We start from the raw sequence: 15,125 nt of genomic DNA on the forward strand, positions 1-15,125 counted from the left end.
TAGTTAGTTAGTTAGTTAGTTAGTTAGTTAGTTAGTGTTTTCCAGGTTGTCTTTTTCTTCCCTACAGTAAGGTTGTTGTGGATCTCTGTAGACTGTCTCGTAGCAAGTTAATTATTTATGCTTCTTCACAGCTGTAGGACATCATTAAGATGGACACTGGGAGAAATTTTTGCACATATTTTTTCTTTCTTTCTAGGTTCCATCTTTCAGAGTGGATATACTGTGTGCTATACTGAGATTTACACATGATGTGGGACTCTCCTCCAAAAGGTGGTCAGCACACTCATCCTGCAGGCATGAAGCCTTGAGGATTAGGGTAAATACTGGAATGATTTTTATCACAAGCTTTTGTGCTTCCCTTCCAGTTCCCTGGAGGCATGCTTCTTGGGGGGCATTTCCTCTCATGAGTCCATTTCCACCAATGACACCCACCCAGCTAAATTAGAACCTCAAGTATACAACTATTTTTTTCTGACATAAAGGTGATGTAAATATTGCACTGGACATGCTCATGCAGAAACATTTTCCTGAAATAGCTTGACATCCAGAATTTGATCTGGCATTCCTAATAACGGGGAAGATTTATTTCCAAACAAAAATGTGAAGTATGTTTTAATCAATTGCCTGGACTGTCCCTGGGGCACTCCTTGCCCACTGGTGATACTCTAGCCTCTGAAGCGACAACCCGTGCTGCTGCACTTATCCCTGATGCAGTGTTGTCCCAGGACCATTGTGAGTTGCTGGTCCAATTACTTCTCCCCAGAGCCCTGCCACCATGGTCCTGTCTAGCAGCTGTGAGCGATCGTGTAAAGGTTCACCTGCCATTGCTCTAGTGCTCTATATGTCTTTGCCATAGAGACCCTCGTTCTCCATCTGATGATCACCCTGACCAGTACTCAGCATCCTTTCAGTGTACGTTCCTATTTATTTACCAACTACCAGAAAGTCTACGGCTTATCTCTGCATCGAGACTCTCTGGAACTGTCCCATTGCCCGTTTCTAGGACTGGTCTGTATGAAGGGCATTCTGAGTGGGATTAAAGTGCACCAGGGTGGGAGTTTGTGCTCAAGGAGCACCATCTAGATGTGAACAACGGCGTGGACATTCTGCAAGCATTGTTCACTTTGCTCGCCATCAAACTTCGGGTGTGCAGATATTGCTCAAGGGCACCAGCTTTGCAGATTTGTCTGCAGAGAGCTGCCTTTCTTTTCCCATCTTCTGACCTAAGCCTGTCCCTGCTACCTGGGAAAAGCTGGCTAAACACATTGCAGCTAAAATGTTTCTTGGAAGTCTGACCCATCTGTCGGCCTTGGAGGGTGGCCATGAGTCCTGTGCCAGCTCTCACTTTTCCCTCTGGGTGTAACAAGGCTGGAGCAAGATGTGTGAGGCCCGGCATGTGTCCTGTTTCCTAGGGAACAGATGATCTGGAAAATGACCTGATGCTGTGCACTCTGGTAGCAACTGATGGGGTATGGGGAAAGGTGGGAAAGGAGGGTGGCGGGTTAGGCACTGAGGCATTTGAACTGAGCAGTTTCTCCAGTCTTGCTGCCATAAAAATGTCCGCTGAAAAGGCAGCGCGGTTTGGTCCATCTGCCCCAGAGGCTGGCAAATACCAAGTGTCCAAGCAGAGTTTCTCCTCAGTGTGAAAGCCTTCTGTATGTCTGTATGAAGTGAAAGACTTCAGGTTTGTAGGCTGTGTTTCTGGACCCTTTCCTGTGCTTCCACTTGGGAGTCTACCACTGGTTTTCAGGGCATTCTCTCATTTAAAACCCCACTCCTTAGAGGCTGGGGGACTCAGCTATAACAATCTTTAGAAGACAGAATATGCACATGCACATGTATGAGTACCTGCACTTGTGTTTGCCTGCATAGATGCGTGCATGTATCTGTATGTGGGTGCATGGGCATGCACATGTATGAGTACCTGCACTTGTGTTTGCCTGCATAGATGCGTGCATGCATCTGTATGTGGGTGATGTGCTCTCAGTCCGTATGTTCTGCTTCTCTGAGTGTGAGTGAAGGCACTGTTCTCCCTCACTCATTGATGTCTCTAGTGACTGCATCTTTTTCTGATTCCCCGAGATAAAATTCCCATTTGACTTGAGAGGCAGTAGATTCATGAGTTTGAAGCCAGCCTGAGTTTGAAGTCTGTCTGGTCTACAGAATGAGTTTCAGGATAGTCAGGGCTATACAGAGAAACCCTGTCTCCAAAAACCAAAAGAAAAAATTTCCTGTTTGAAAATTTTCACAACACAGAAAGGGGATTTGCTATGGGAGAAGGGAAAGAGGAGTGTAGGATTTCCATAAAGAGGACTCTTATTCTTATGGATTTCAAGGTCATTTGCATTTAGTCATTCTAGTTTGGTTTCTATTGCTGTAATGAACATCATGACTACAAAAAGCAATGTAGGGGAGTGTCTTAGGGTTTCCTTTACTGTGAGGAGACACCATGACCATGGTAACTCTTATAAAGGCAAACATTTAATTGAGGTGACAGTAAGCAGTAAGCAGTTTCAGAGGGTCAGTCCATTATCATCACAGCAGGGAGCACGGCCATGTTCAGGCAGACATGGTGCTGACTATGTCTTGATCAGAAGGTAACAGGAAGTGGACTATGTCACTGGACAGATTCTTGAGCACAGGAAACCTTAAAGCCCACCCCCACAGTGATGCACTTCCTCCAACAAGGACACATCTCCTAATAGTGCCACTCACTACGAGTTTATGTGGCCCAGTAGCATTCAAATGACCATAGTGAAGAAAGGGCTTTTTTTTTTTTTTAAATGTGTACGTTCAGGACACAGTTCATTACTACATGGCGGGGGAAGGGAGGGCGTCAGGACAGGAACTGAGGCAGAAACCATAGAGGATGGTGCATACTGATTCGCTTACTGCCTATGGAGGAAAGTATCCACAGTTGCCCGGGCCCTTTGACATCAATTAGCAATCAAGACAAGGCCTACAGATGCCCACGGTCCAGTCTGATCAAGCCAGTCCTTCAGCTGAGGTTCTTTTTTCCTGGGTGACTTTAGGTTTTATCAAGTTGACAATAAAAACCACCCAGGACAATGGTCATTTGTTTTGCTCTTTTTGAACAATTTATTGGCAATGAAGCCAAGTGACTGACCCAGGATGGATTCTGTCCAAGGCCTCAGAATTATTGCCCTTAACATTTTCAACCTATTAAAAAGGCAACAAGCCAAGAACAGATAGTATCCTTTCATCAAAGTGCCCTAACTGCTCTTTTCTGTGATTTATGGGAAAAACTTTGGATGAGAAGCTAAAAGGTTTGAGTAAAGCACTCAGCTTGTATAGTGATCACCATGGTCTTCCTTCTTCTCCTCCTTCCTTACCACCACCATCATCACTGGGTAAAGCTCGACATTGCCATCATCATCATCACTGGGTAGGACCTGTTATTGTCATCTCCATTATCATTATTACCATTGGGTAGAGCTCTTCATTGCTTTCATCATATAATCATGATCATTGGGTAGAGCTTATCGTATCATTATCATCATTTTTTATCTTTGCATCATTGTCATAATCACCATCATAATCGGTAGAGCTTACCATGGCATTGGGTCACTGTCATCATTATCATCACTGATGTCACTGGATAGGGCTTGTCATCATTGTGTTATCATCTCATCATCACCATGCTTATCGTTTCACCATTGTCATTATCAATGTGTGTGATCACAGGGTCAAGGTGCCTTTTGGAACACTTAGCATCATTAATTTGTTTAATCATCACTGTAACTCAGACACAAAGGACGGCTATTTTCTCCACTTTCAAAGTGAGGAATGAACACTCAGAAATGAATGAACTTGGGAAGCTCTCTCTCTCTCTCTTTCTCTCTCTCTCTCTCTCTCTCTCTCTCTCTCCCTCTCTCTCTCTCTCTCTCTCTCTCTCGGAGTTCTGGAGCTAGGATTGGTGATCATTAGGCTACATATTAGCTATTTTTACATCTGTGTGACAAAATACTTGGCTGAAGCAACTTAAAGGAGAACTGGTTTGTTTTGCATCATGGTTTCATAAGAATTTCAGTCCAGCATAACAAGAAGACATAATGTAGCATGTAACAGAGGCTCCTTGAATCTTGGTGGGCCAGGAGTGAAGACCATGGCTGGAACGAGGAGAGGCTATATATGCAAAGGCTTGCTCCTACTACTCTACTTCTGTTAGTCAGGCTCCAGTTCCTAAGAGCTCCATGGCCTTAAAAAATATTACCATAAGCTTGAGACAGAATTCAAAACATTAGCCTACAGGGGGCATTTCAGATTCAAGTTACAATCTTACTCCTCCCCAGGAGTAAGTGTCCACCTCATAATGCAAATTTCCAAGAGTTTCGAGAATTCTAATGCTGTTCAAAAGTCCAGTCTTTTCTGAGACTCAAGGCTGTGAGCTCACCAAAGCCACAGTGGTTCTCATCCTATGGGGCATGACCCTTTCGCAGGGGTTGCCTAAGACAAAAATACAGATATTTCCATCAAAATTCATAACAATAACAAAACTGCTGAGAATAACGTTACGTTTGGGGGCCACTACACATGAGGAACTGTATTAAAGGGTCACAGCACCAGGAAGGTTGAGAGCCACTGCTAAAGCCTTTTACTGTTCCCAAAGTTCCTGCTGAATCAAATTTCTTCTTAGCTCTCCTGGAAACACAGTCTTTTATGGCATGATGGATAGACCCAATGCCTCTTGCCTATCCAATTTTTTCAGTGATGCCTGCCCATCTTCTGCTACCTTTTAGTCCCTGATATTCACGGAGACCTTGGCCAGCAATAAGCAAGTGTTCTAATGGCTCAAATAACCCAGCCCACCAGGAGCTGCTTTATCGAACCTCAGGTTATGTGGCTTTTGCTTTAAGGAGGGATGAGTAGTTGTATTACTTAGTTTCTTTACTTTTACAGCATGCAGACTGACCTCATCTACCTCCATATGCCACAGTCTCACAAGCCAGACTGCAAGAGGCTCTGTCATTGCTTCAGTCTTTTCTGTAGCTGGAGAGATGACTCAGTAGTTGAGAGGCCCCAGGTTCCGCTCCCAGCACCTACACGGCAGCTCACAAGCTCCTGTAACTCTTGTTTCAAGGGATCTGATGCCCTCTTGCGGTCTCCATGGACATTTCATGCACATGGCACACATACATACATGTAGGCAAACATTTATACACAGAACATAAAAATAAATAGTAAAAGTCTTTCCTAGTTTAGCCAGTCAAAAGGTTGACTATTCTCTGATTATCATAATTTATTGACTAGTCCAGTATTAAAATCCAGGCTGCATGCTGAACCATAGATTTCCCCTCCCCTCTGAGGGAAATCTTCCACCATTTTGTTGTTGTTATTGGTACTAGGGAGGGTTCTTTAGTTCACTTCTAACTTTTGCTTTCTTTGAATACTACAAGCTATAAGAAACAGCCCACCAACATCCCATCTCCCTCTTTCCCATTCTCCATACCAAATCAGAGGCTAGCACCTTTGGGAGCTCCCTGCACTCACTGGTGTACTGCACTCATGCTACTGTGATGTTTAGTACGGTACTGTGTGGGTACATACTGCTTGATTCTTTTGGGGACTGTGGTGATATCTTGCTTGCACTCTAACAAAGTTTGCCTGAAGATCAGAGGGAGAAGCTAGGCACTAGTTAACCATAGAGGTCTGGAGGTTTGTACATACAGACAGAAAGTGATATGGCTGGTGGAGAGAGGAATATAAGGGAAGAGGAGAAAGGAGCTCAATCTTTTTTTTGGTCTTATTTTTTTAAATTTATTTATTTATTAAAGATTTCTGTCTCTTCCCCGCCACCGCCTCCCATTTCCCTCCTCCTCCTCCAATTAACTCCCCCCCCCAGCCCAAAAAGCAATCAGGGTTCCCTGTCCTGTGGGAAGTCCAAGGAACCCCACCTCCATCCAGGTCTAGTAAGTTGAGCAAACTGCCTAGGCTCCCACAAAGCCAGTGCGTGCAGTAGGATCAGAAACCCATTGCCATTGTTCTTTTTTTGGCTAGGAACTAGAGCAGTAAGCAGCCCCATCTGGACTTGTCCCCAGATGGCACTGATGCAGGGCTCCAGAGAGCTTTATTGATGCTCACATCAGCGCTACCAAAGGGTCTCCAGCAGTCACCATCCAAGGCCTCTTCTCTGGGGACTATGTCCTCAATCTGGCCCTGTGACCTGGCTCCAGTCCCCATCCAGTGGTCTCAAAGGGACTTCAAAGCATGGCTACCAGTTTGTAGGTCCCCTCAGGTTTGGCAAGAACCATGTGGACAAAAGTCTTGTAGAGCACAGCCCCCTTGGGCAGACTGGTGACCAGATCCACAGCTTCCGAGTTGTTGGGATTGGGCACGTAGACATCTTTGGTGTAGCGAACTATCCCCTTCTCCAGGGCATAGAGGCACTTGTTCCTTCCAAGTCCCACATGGGCGCCTGGGCGCCATCGAAACTGCCGCTGAGTGCCAAGGATGTTTCCAGCATGAACATAGTGACCTTCTATTTTCTTGATGCCATAGTGTTTGCCTCGTGATTTCCCTCCCAGGTTCTTGGAGCTGCCACCTGTCTTCTTGGTGGCTGAAAAGGGCTTCTGCCCTCGTCCTCAGGGCAAGCACTGCCGACGCCATGCTTGCTGCTTTGCATTCACTTCCGGGCTCGCTCAATCCTTTTTTGACTAAGAAGTTAGCAAGGTAAGAATTGGTTGTGGCTGGCTCCTTTCTCTCTCAGATCTTTCAGCATTTGCCCCGATATCTGGCTCTGGGACTTTATTATAAAGACCAATTAGAACTCGTGCAACAGGGGACAGTTTGTATATTTGATTTAAAATGTGAATTTGTTTGTTGTTTGTCTTCAGGGCAGAGTTTCTCTGTGTAACAGTCCTGGCTGTCCTGGAACTTGCTCTGTAGACCAGGCCACAGAGATCTGCCTGCCTCTGTCTCCCAAGTGTTGGGGATTAAGGGCATGCACCTCTACTGCTCAGAAAAACATGAAAATTTTTATTTAAGAAATACAAGCAAACTTTAACTTATTTAAGTGATTTAAACTACCTACAAAAACATTTTTTTCTGCTCTTGTCTTGCCACTCTTGGATTCAGAGGACCATTCTGAGGTCCTTCTTTTTTTTATTTTGGAAAATTATTAAATTTAGTTTATTAAGTATAGTATAACACATTAAATATTATACTATAATAATGACTATATATTTCAGTGTATTAGGTGCATACCTTCATGATGTTCATATTTATTAAAAATGTATGTATAACCAACAATGTACTTTATCACTAACGTTTTTACAGTTGCCTTGGAGAAAGTATTAGCTTAATTAAAATATTTTCTTCTATGTAAAGTATCTTTTTAAAAATGAATATTGTGAAATTGTAATGTCAACATGTTTAGAAACTCTGAGGAAAGCAACTCAGTGAAGATTTCACAGAAAAAAAAAAACCATTCTTGATGAGTTACACATTCAGTTGTAACTGCTGACTGCTGCTTTTTCTGAATATCTTGGGTTGTCCTAGTCATTATCTGTCCTTAAAGAACAACAAGTTAAATCTAATTGTCTAACATGAAAATGTCCATTTTTACAGTCACTCTCTTTTGTTTCCCAGAAAAGACTGCAAAATTGTTTGTCATTATAATAAAGGTCTATGATTAGTGAAATAAAAATGACTTTATTAAAAAATACCAGGTAAATTTTGCTTTGTAGTTCCTGAGAATCAATTTGGAATTTTTCCTTTTTTCTATTTATTTATTTATTTGTTTGAAAAAATTTCCGCCTCCTCCCTGCCTCCCATTTCCCTCCCCTTCCTCCCACTCCTCTCCCCCTCCCCCCACTCCATTCCCCCTCCCTCTCCAGTCTGAAGAGCAGTCGGATTCCCTGCCCTGTGGGAAGTCCAAGGTCCTGCCCCCTCCATCCAGGTCCAGGAAGGTGAGCATCCAAACAGGCTAGGCTCCCACAAAGCCAGTTCATGCAGTAGGATCAAAACCCAGTGCCATTGTCCTTGGCTTCTCATCAGAGAGATCAGTTTTATCCCATGCTTATTCAGTCCCAGTCCAGCTGGCCTTGGTGAGCTCCCAATAGATCAGCCCCACTGTCACAGTGTGTGGGTGCACCCTTCACAGTCCTGACTTTCTTGCTCATGTTCTCCCTTCTTCTGCTCCTCATTTGGACCTTGGGAGCTCAGTCTGGTGCTCCAATGTGGGTCTCTGTCTCTATCTCCATCCATTGCCAGATGAAGGTTCTATGGTGATATGCAAAATATTCATCAGTATGGCTATAGGATAGGGTCATTTCAGGTTCCCTCTCCTCAGCTGCTCAAGGAACTAGCTGGGGACATCTCCCTGGACACCTGCGAGCTCTGGGGTCCTTCTAAGCTTGCTTCTTTCCACCTACAGAATTCAGCCTCTGGCAGGACCTTCTGATTCAGAGGCAGGGTACCAGGAGGCTGGGTTTTCTGGTTTGGGGGAATGAAGCAGGTGCTTTACCACAGCCCAGATCCTATTCTGAGAAGAAAGCTGAGCTACTAGGTTCTACCTTGTTCTGAGGCAGAATACAACCAAGTCTGTGCTAGAGTGTGTCTCCCTATCCTGTCTCAGAGGTGCACCACGGGGAACAAGCAGCCACAGGAAGTGATTTCTGGTACCAGTATTCTGCATTATCTATAAGTATGAATATTACCTTTTTGTCAGTTGCATTGGAAAAGAATAAGTTATAACTAGTCAATCTTCTATAATCGTGAGAGGGAGGCACAGCTTAATTGCTTCGGTTAAGTGGCCAGTGACTTTGCCAGCACTCATAAATGCCATTAGGCTCCAGGCCACCGAGATAGACCTGTTGATTTATTAAATGATGACAGGCAGGGAGCTGGCGCAATTTCTTTTATGGGTTAACACACAGAGCTGAAACACCTAAATGGTTAAGTATGATATTCTGCATGGCCTCTTCCAGGAGAGATCAAAGGAAAAGGGTGACGGAGGGTTCTCTCTGTGATGATGGGGAATTAGCATTCAATGGGCTTACTTCTCATCCTGTAAAACACACACGGCAATTATCAACTGTTCAGGACGTGTTGATAACCTTTAGCTATTCCTCTCTTTCCCTGCCTCCCTTTTCCTTGGTTAAACAGACATGTTTGAGATGGCTCTCCTTTTATGACCGTGAACCATAGTCACAGTATTCTCTGCTGGTTCAATGATTTGCAAAACTGACAATACACATCCATTCAATGCAACCTTGGTGTGCTGGGCAGTCAGGCTGCTGAGGCCTGAGTTCTGTCAGCTGAAACAATCCCTTTCCCCAGAGAATAACTGTTAATGGGCAAGGAGGCGGCGACTTTGTCGTGGAGGCAGTTGCCGTCTTTCTTCCCTGTGAGCATGCTTTCCTCCTAGCCTGCATCTTTGTGGTTCATCATGTTGTTTAGCTTCCAACACATCTCAGACACAGCTAGCGCTTCATTACTGTGGGGCATTTTATACAGGGCTAGAACCCAGGACGTGTCTTAGTGTTAGAGTGCTCACCTGGCATGCTTGGGGTATTGGTGACCAAAGTTCTCAGATGGGAGGAGTTTGAGGCCACTTAGAGTGGAAATCAAGGAAAGGGGTTTCCCAATACTTTATTTCCCCCTTGATGCTAAACTGACTTAGAAAGCCCGTGTCTGTCCACTCTCCCCAGCTTCCAGGTAAGCTGGAGAACCAGAGAGTATGTGAGTCATGGAGTTTGCATTGTGATGATGGGCCTGGCTATATAGCAGGTGCTTCTGGGACCCAGTGAGCCTGAGAGCTGAGTGTTGCCAACTCAGTTTGGGGATACAGACCTGCTCCCTAGAATACCCACCAGCAGTTGCTTTTGTGAAGGAAAGAGACTATCAATACTGCTAGTGGCAAACGTGAGCTTGCTGTGCACCAGGTGTCCCTTAGAGGAGACTGTGACCTTGAAGTCTGAAGCTTCCAAGCTTCTCAACAGCATCAATTCCTCAGCAGGCTACATACTCAGTCACAGTCACCAGGAGAGTGGCACCAAGTGCCAGTCCAGTATTCACAGCCTTCCATGGGGTACCCTGCTTCTTCTCACATTTGTTCCCTTTGGGGACAGCAGGATTGGCCAGGTCCCGGCTGGAGTTTCCCCATATACCTCAGCAGCATCAACCCACTCTGTTTTGCTATGCTGGACACCACAGCAAAACACCAACCACAGGGATTCGATGAAACCCTTCGGCATCTGTTTTGCTAAGCCCTTTCAGCCCTGGGATGGAGGATTTTATTAGTCTTATCCAAAGCTTGAGTTCTTTGGAGAATGACTAAGGCATTTGTCAAGATCTCCACTTGCCATTCTTGCAACAAAGTCAGGTACCAGCAAGCTTCTCTTAAACTTCCATCTTTCCCCACTACATCAGGGTACCATGGCCGAGCATCCTTCTGCTTCTAGCATCCAAGACGCAACATGAGTGATAAGCAAAAAAAAGAGCTAGTGCTCTTCCAAATGTGGCTGCGGTAGATGTTATCAAAGATTGTTGACTTTGATGGTCCTGAAAAGCTGACCCACATTATTATATTGGCTTCCCACTAGGCCTTGGATTGGCACAAGCGTTATGTTTGAATTAGAAGCATATCTTGGCACTGTTGGAAGGGTATTACATAGTAGAACGGAGTCTCATGCTTGCTGGGGAGATATCATCCATGCTGGAGAGCCCCTATGGGAATGTGAGAGTCTGGTGGGTTCTCCTCCACAAAGGCCAGGCTTCTTTAAGGGTAGGTAGTGTTTCTGCCTTGTTGTTATCACAGCATCAGCCAGTGCACACGTGACAAGGATGCTCATACCCCCACTGGAGCACATGGCATTCCTGCCTTTGTAAGAACTCGTGCTCCTCTCTCCCGTTTGTGGGTCTTGATCAAGTGCAAAGACATTTCCTAAGATTTCGAAGGAGGATTCAGAAATTCCCAAGGCTGGAAAAAGGTGGAGTTTTCTACATCTCTCTGGGTTTTTGGCTTCTCAAAGCTCTCTGAAGGATGCAGCAGTCATGCTCTTGGGAACATAGTGGAAGAAAAAGGACACATGGGGAATTATAGCCATGGCTTAAGTGACCTTTGCCTTGTTTGATGTCTTGTCCTTTGAATATGAACTCAAAGGTGTGTGGGGCTGGTGGGATAAAGAGGAATGCAGTCTGCATAAAGTACCGGATGAGGGTACAGGAGATGCGTAATGACAGATTGAATGTGAACAGCAGGTGCAATCATTTTCCCTATGGGACTGCCAGACATGTCACAGACTCCAACCTCAAACAGAAGCTCAGGGGCTTTCTCTCTCACCAAAACCTTTACTTCGCTGCCTCAGCTACCAAGCCCCAAAGCTTCACTTCCCAAGGAATGGTCCTTGATATTTTGAAAACAAGAAAAAACAAAAACAGACTTCTGTATGGGGTGGCAGTGAGGGGAACATTTCTGCATCTTCTTCCCATGTCTGTCTGCAAAGGGACTCTGAATGCTTAGTGAGGTTTGTTTGCTGTTTTGTGGAAGGAAGGTCCCATTGCTGGAGGGACAGTGTCTTCTTTGGTCTAGTAAGGAAGGATGCAAGTGACCCCTGATTTGCTTTCTAAGTTTATGTTGGAGATGTGCTTCAACTTCATGGGATTGGCCTTCTTATAATGGTATTAGCACGTTGTGGGCAGACGGTGAGTCTTGGCTGCTGTTATGGGAAGGATGAGTCCTTCTTGCCAGAACTGTACTCCAGGGAGGAGTCAAGCCCTCTGTGATGTCCAGGGACTTGCCTCCTTGGGACAGTATCATCTCATCCATGATGGTGAGGACCTGAATTTCACAGTCTCTGAGGTAATGCTTTCTGTCCCACCAGAGGTTCACAGAGGTTCAGCAGAGGGTTGAACAGTGAGTCTGTGCATGGGCTTCTTCCTTACAAGGCTCCTGCACACCATCTCAGTGAGTATCCTGTGGGGCTGAGGATACTTCAGGAAACTTGAGGGAGCTGTCTCAGGCCTGTATGGCCTCAGGAAGGCAGATCTAACCATAATGGAATGTCCTAACACCTTTGCTGGAATGAAGTATGCACAGTGCTGGACTGGACCCAGATGGTAGGGTAAGGGCAAGGGATGCATTGCAAAAGGGTGTCCCTCCCACAGGGGTCTCCTGGAAGGGCCACCAGTCCCCAACATGTATGTCCATTTGCAGCTCTCTACTCAGGGGTACTCAGTGGGTAGCCCATTCCCATCAGCAGCCTGGCTTCCCTTCTGTTGCTGTTCATGTTCATCCAGCAAGAAGCTATTTATGGCCTATTATTTGCCATAAATCCATCCATCCATCCATCCATCCATCCATCCATCCATCCATCCATCCATCCATCCATCCAAGCACCCACACATTTACGTATACACAATGTGGAATGTTTACTTCTCTCCAGAAATTGGTTTGGGAACTGGAGCACCCATAGGAGGTGAGATTTCCCTGAGTTTCTGTCTGGAAGCAGGAATCAGGTAGACAGGTCTGTGTTCTGTGCCAGGGAACACACAGGTGTAGGGGCAGCGTGTAGGGAGAGTAGGTTTCTGATTGGCTCAGGTCTTCTGTATCCAGTGCTGTCTGCTTCTTTTGGGGTGTATGCTGAGGTTGGACTTCTGTGGAAGGTATCTCCTAACTATATGGATACTATTTGATATCAGTGTTTTAGAAAATTAAGAATTTGTGCATTTCATGATAGCTTTATTTTTAGAGACAGGCTTTCCAGAATTCCACGCTGGCCTCAAACTCCCTAAGTAACTGAGAATGACCTTGAACTTCTGATCCTCTTGTTTTTACGTCCTGAATACTGGAATTAAAAGTATGCCCCACCACACCTGATTTATGCAGTGCTGGGAATCAAACCCAGGACTTTATGCTTGTGAGACAAGCAGTCCACCAACTGAGCTACAGTCCCAGCCCAATGTATAAAAGAAAGGTCAGCTGTATAAGAACTTTTTAGAGTTAACTATGATGTAATTCAAACCCTTGGGAGATTGAGACAGAAGGATGAAGTATTCAGTGCCAACATGAGATGCATAGTAAGACCTTGTCTCAGTGAACAAATGAACAAACAATATGAATAAATCAACCAATCAACCAAACCAAATACCAAAAAACAACCCACCAAACACAACCAATCAAAGTTAGTCCTTATAAAACAATACGTGATTTTATAGACTATCTTGAAAATGCAATACTATCTAAAATGAGTAAAAGAGCTAAAAACCATAGTGTGGAAAAATCTAATCCACTAATGAGCTCTTTCCAGATTTCTCTGTACATATTTTTTGAACATATATTTTTGTATTTATAGCTTATTAAAATTTCATATTTCCCCGTCCACTGTTGATATCATGTGAATTTTCCATATTCTTAAAAATTCTTTATAAGTAGGGTTTTCTTACTACCTGGATGATGCTCCATGATTTGGATCACTTGTTTGGCCTAGCATTTTTGTCGTTCTAGATGAGGTCTTGCTACTTAGACTCGTCAAAGGAGTGTTGAGCTATTTTTTATTGTTGTTGCGTGATTGTTTCTTTATATAGGATGCGAATCCATAACCTTGCTCGTGCTCTGCCACTGAGCTACTTGCCTGGCCCTCTTTTCTTCCCCTTTTATTCTGAGAAAGATTCTGACTAAGGTAGACTTTGAATTTTCGATCCTTCTCCCTTGGCCCTCTAGTGAATTGACTGTGTTGTGTTATATTTATTGGGACTGGTGGTAGGGCTGTGTAGATGCTGTCAAAGGCCTGTAGCAGGCTCTATTACAGTTTCAAACATCTCCGATGCATGGCTCAGCAGTCCACAGTCCGCTCACACAGGCACCCTTAGTAGACACGCTGTATCACTGTGTTTGCTATGTATATTCTAACACATAACTTTGTTGGATATTTGCTTTCCTCTTTTGCCAATTCAGTTTCTTTACCTCTCTTTACATCTGTATACCCCATTCTCTGTGTGTTTGTGTGTATTCATATGGGTGCAATGGAGACTAGAGGGCAGCCTCAGTGTGGTTCGCAGGCATTGTCCTCCTTCATTTTGAGGTAGGGTCTCTCACCGGCCTAGAACTCACCAACTAGGCTAGGCTAGTAGGCCAGTGAGCCACAGAGATCCAGCTGTCTCTGCCTCCTGGTGCTGGGCTTGCATGCATCACCATGCCTGACTCTTATAGGTCTGGGTTCTGGATATTGAACTTGCCATCTGAGAGCTGTATCAGCTGAGCTGTCTCCCTAGTGCCTTGATTTCTATAACTGTTTGCATGGATTCTGGGCCCTGTTGTAATGAGCCATGCTGGTCTGGCTCACTGTATTAAGTACCCTTTCACCTACACTCCTATCTGGGTTGTCCATGGGACTGGGGTTTGGTTGTATTACTAGACAAAACAAAAAATTCCCAATTGCCAAGTGTGGGGTAGGGTTTATGACAAGAAGAGGGAGTGTTCTGGAAGTTAGGTGACTCTTTCTCCAAATAACAAGGTCATGAATCACAGCCTCTGGAAGGACTGGTGGTGACTCAAAGTCAGGTTCCCAGAGAGCCTGGTCCTCTGTGTACAGGACCCAACTTGATCAGGAATCTGGAGAACCGCTCTGGCAATGCCAAGCCTGGGCTTTATTTGTTTTTGTGTTTAGGGGCAGAGCCTAGCTTTTGCAGAACACCATTTGAATGCAGGCGCCACATGTCAGAGGATGTGTTCATCCTAAATAGGGGAAAATCCCTGCCCACATTGCCCCTCTGCTGAAGGTCATCAGGCATCCTTCCAGAAGCAGGATGCCCTGTGAACTCTGTGCCCCTGGCTGCCGATTGTTCTTTCTTTAGCTTCCCCAGATATCTGAGAGACAAAGCACCGGAACCCAGCAGTGACTCATAGGAGGGTAGAGTATCAGGGCCAAAAGGTGTCTTGTGAGCTTCCGGTTCAACCCACTTCCCTGCAAGAGGAAGAATCCATGATCCCAAAAGGCCACAAGACCTGTCTAGACTCACAGTGACTGATGAAAGTTCCAGGACCAGAAAGAGTCTCCTGGTTTCTAGGCTAGAGTTATTGTTCATCATATATGCACTAGATCCTAGACACAAACTGAGCTTCAGTCCAGTCATACCCTGCTGTGTCACAGAAGTCCTCCTCC

At 45.0% G+C, this 15,125-nt stretch overlaps 1 pseudogene; it reads right to left on the reverse strand.

Moving 5' to 3' along the window:
• Window positions 1-6,022: 6,022 nt before the first annotated feature.
• Window positions 6,023-15,125, reverse strand: part of LOC101996845 — a 13,943-nt pseudogene continuing 4,840 nt past the window's right edge.

This window comes from Microtus ochrogaster, unplaced genomic scaffold, assembly GCF_000317375.1.
Source record: "Microtus ochrogaster isolate Prairie Vole_2 unplaced genomic scaffold, MicOch1.0 UNK18, whole genome shotgun sequence".
NCBI lineage: Eukaryota > Metazoa > Chordata > Mammalia > Rodentia > Cricetidae > Microtus > Microtus ochrogaster.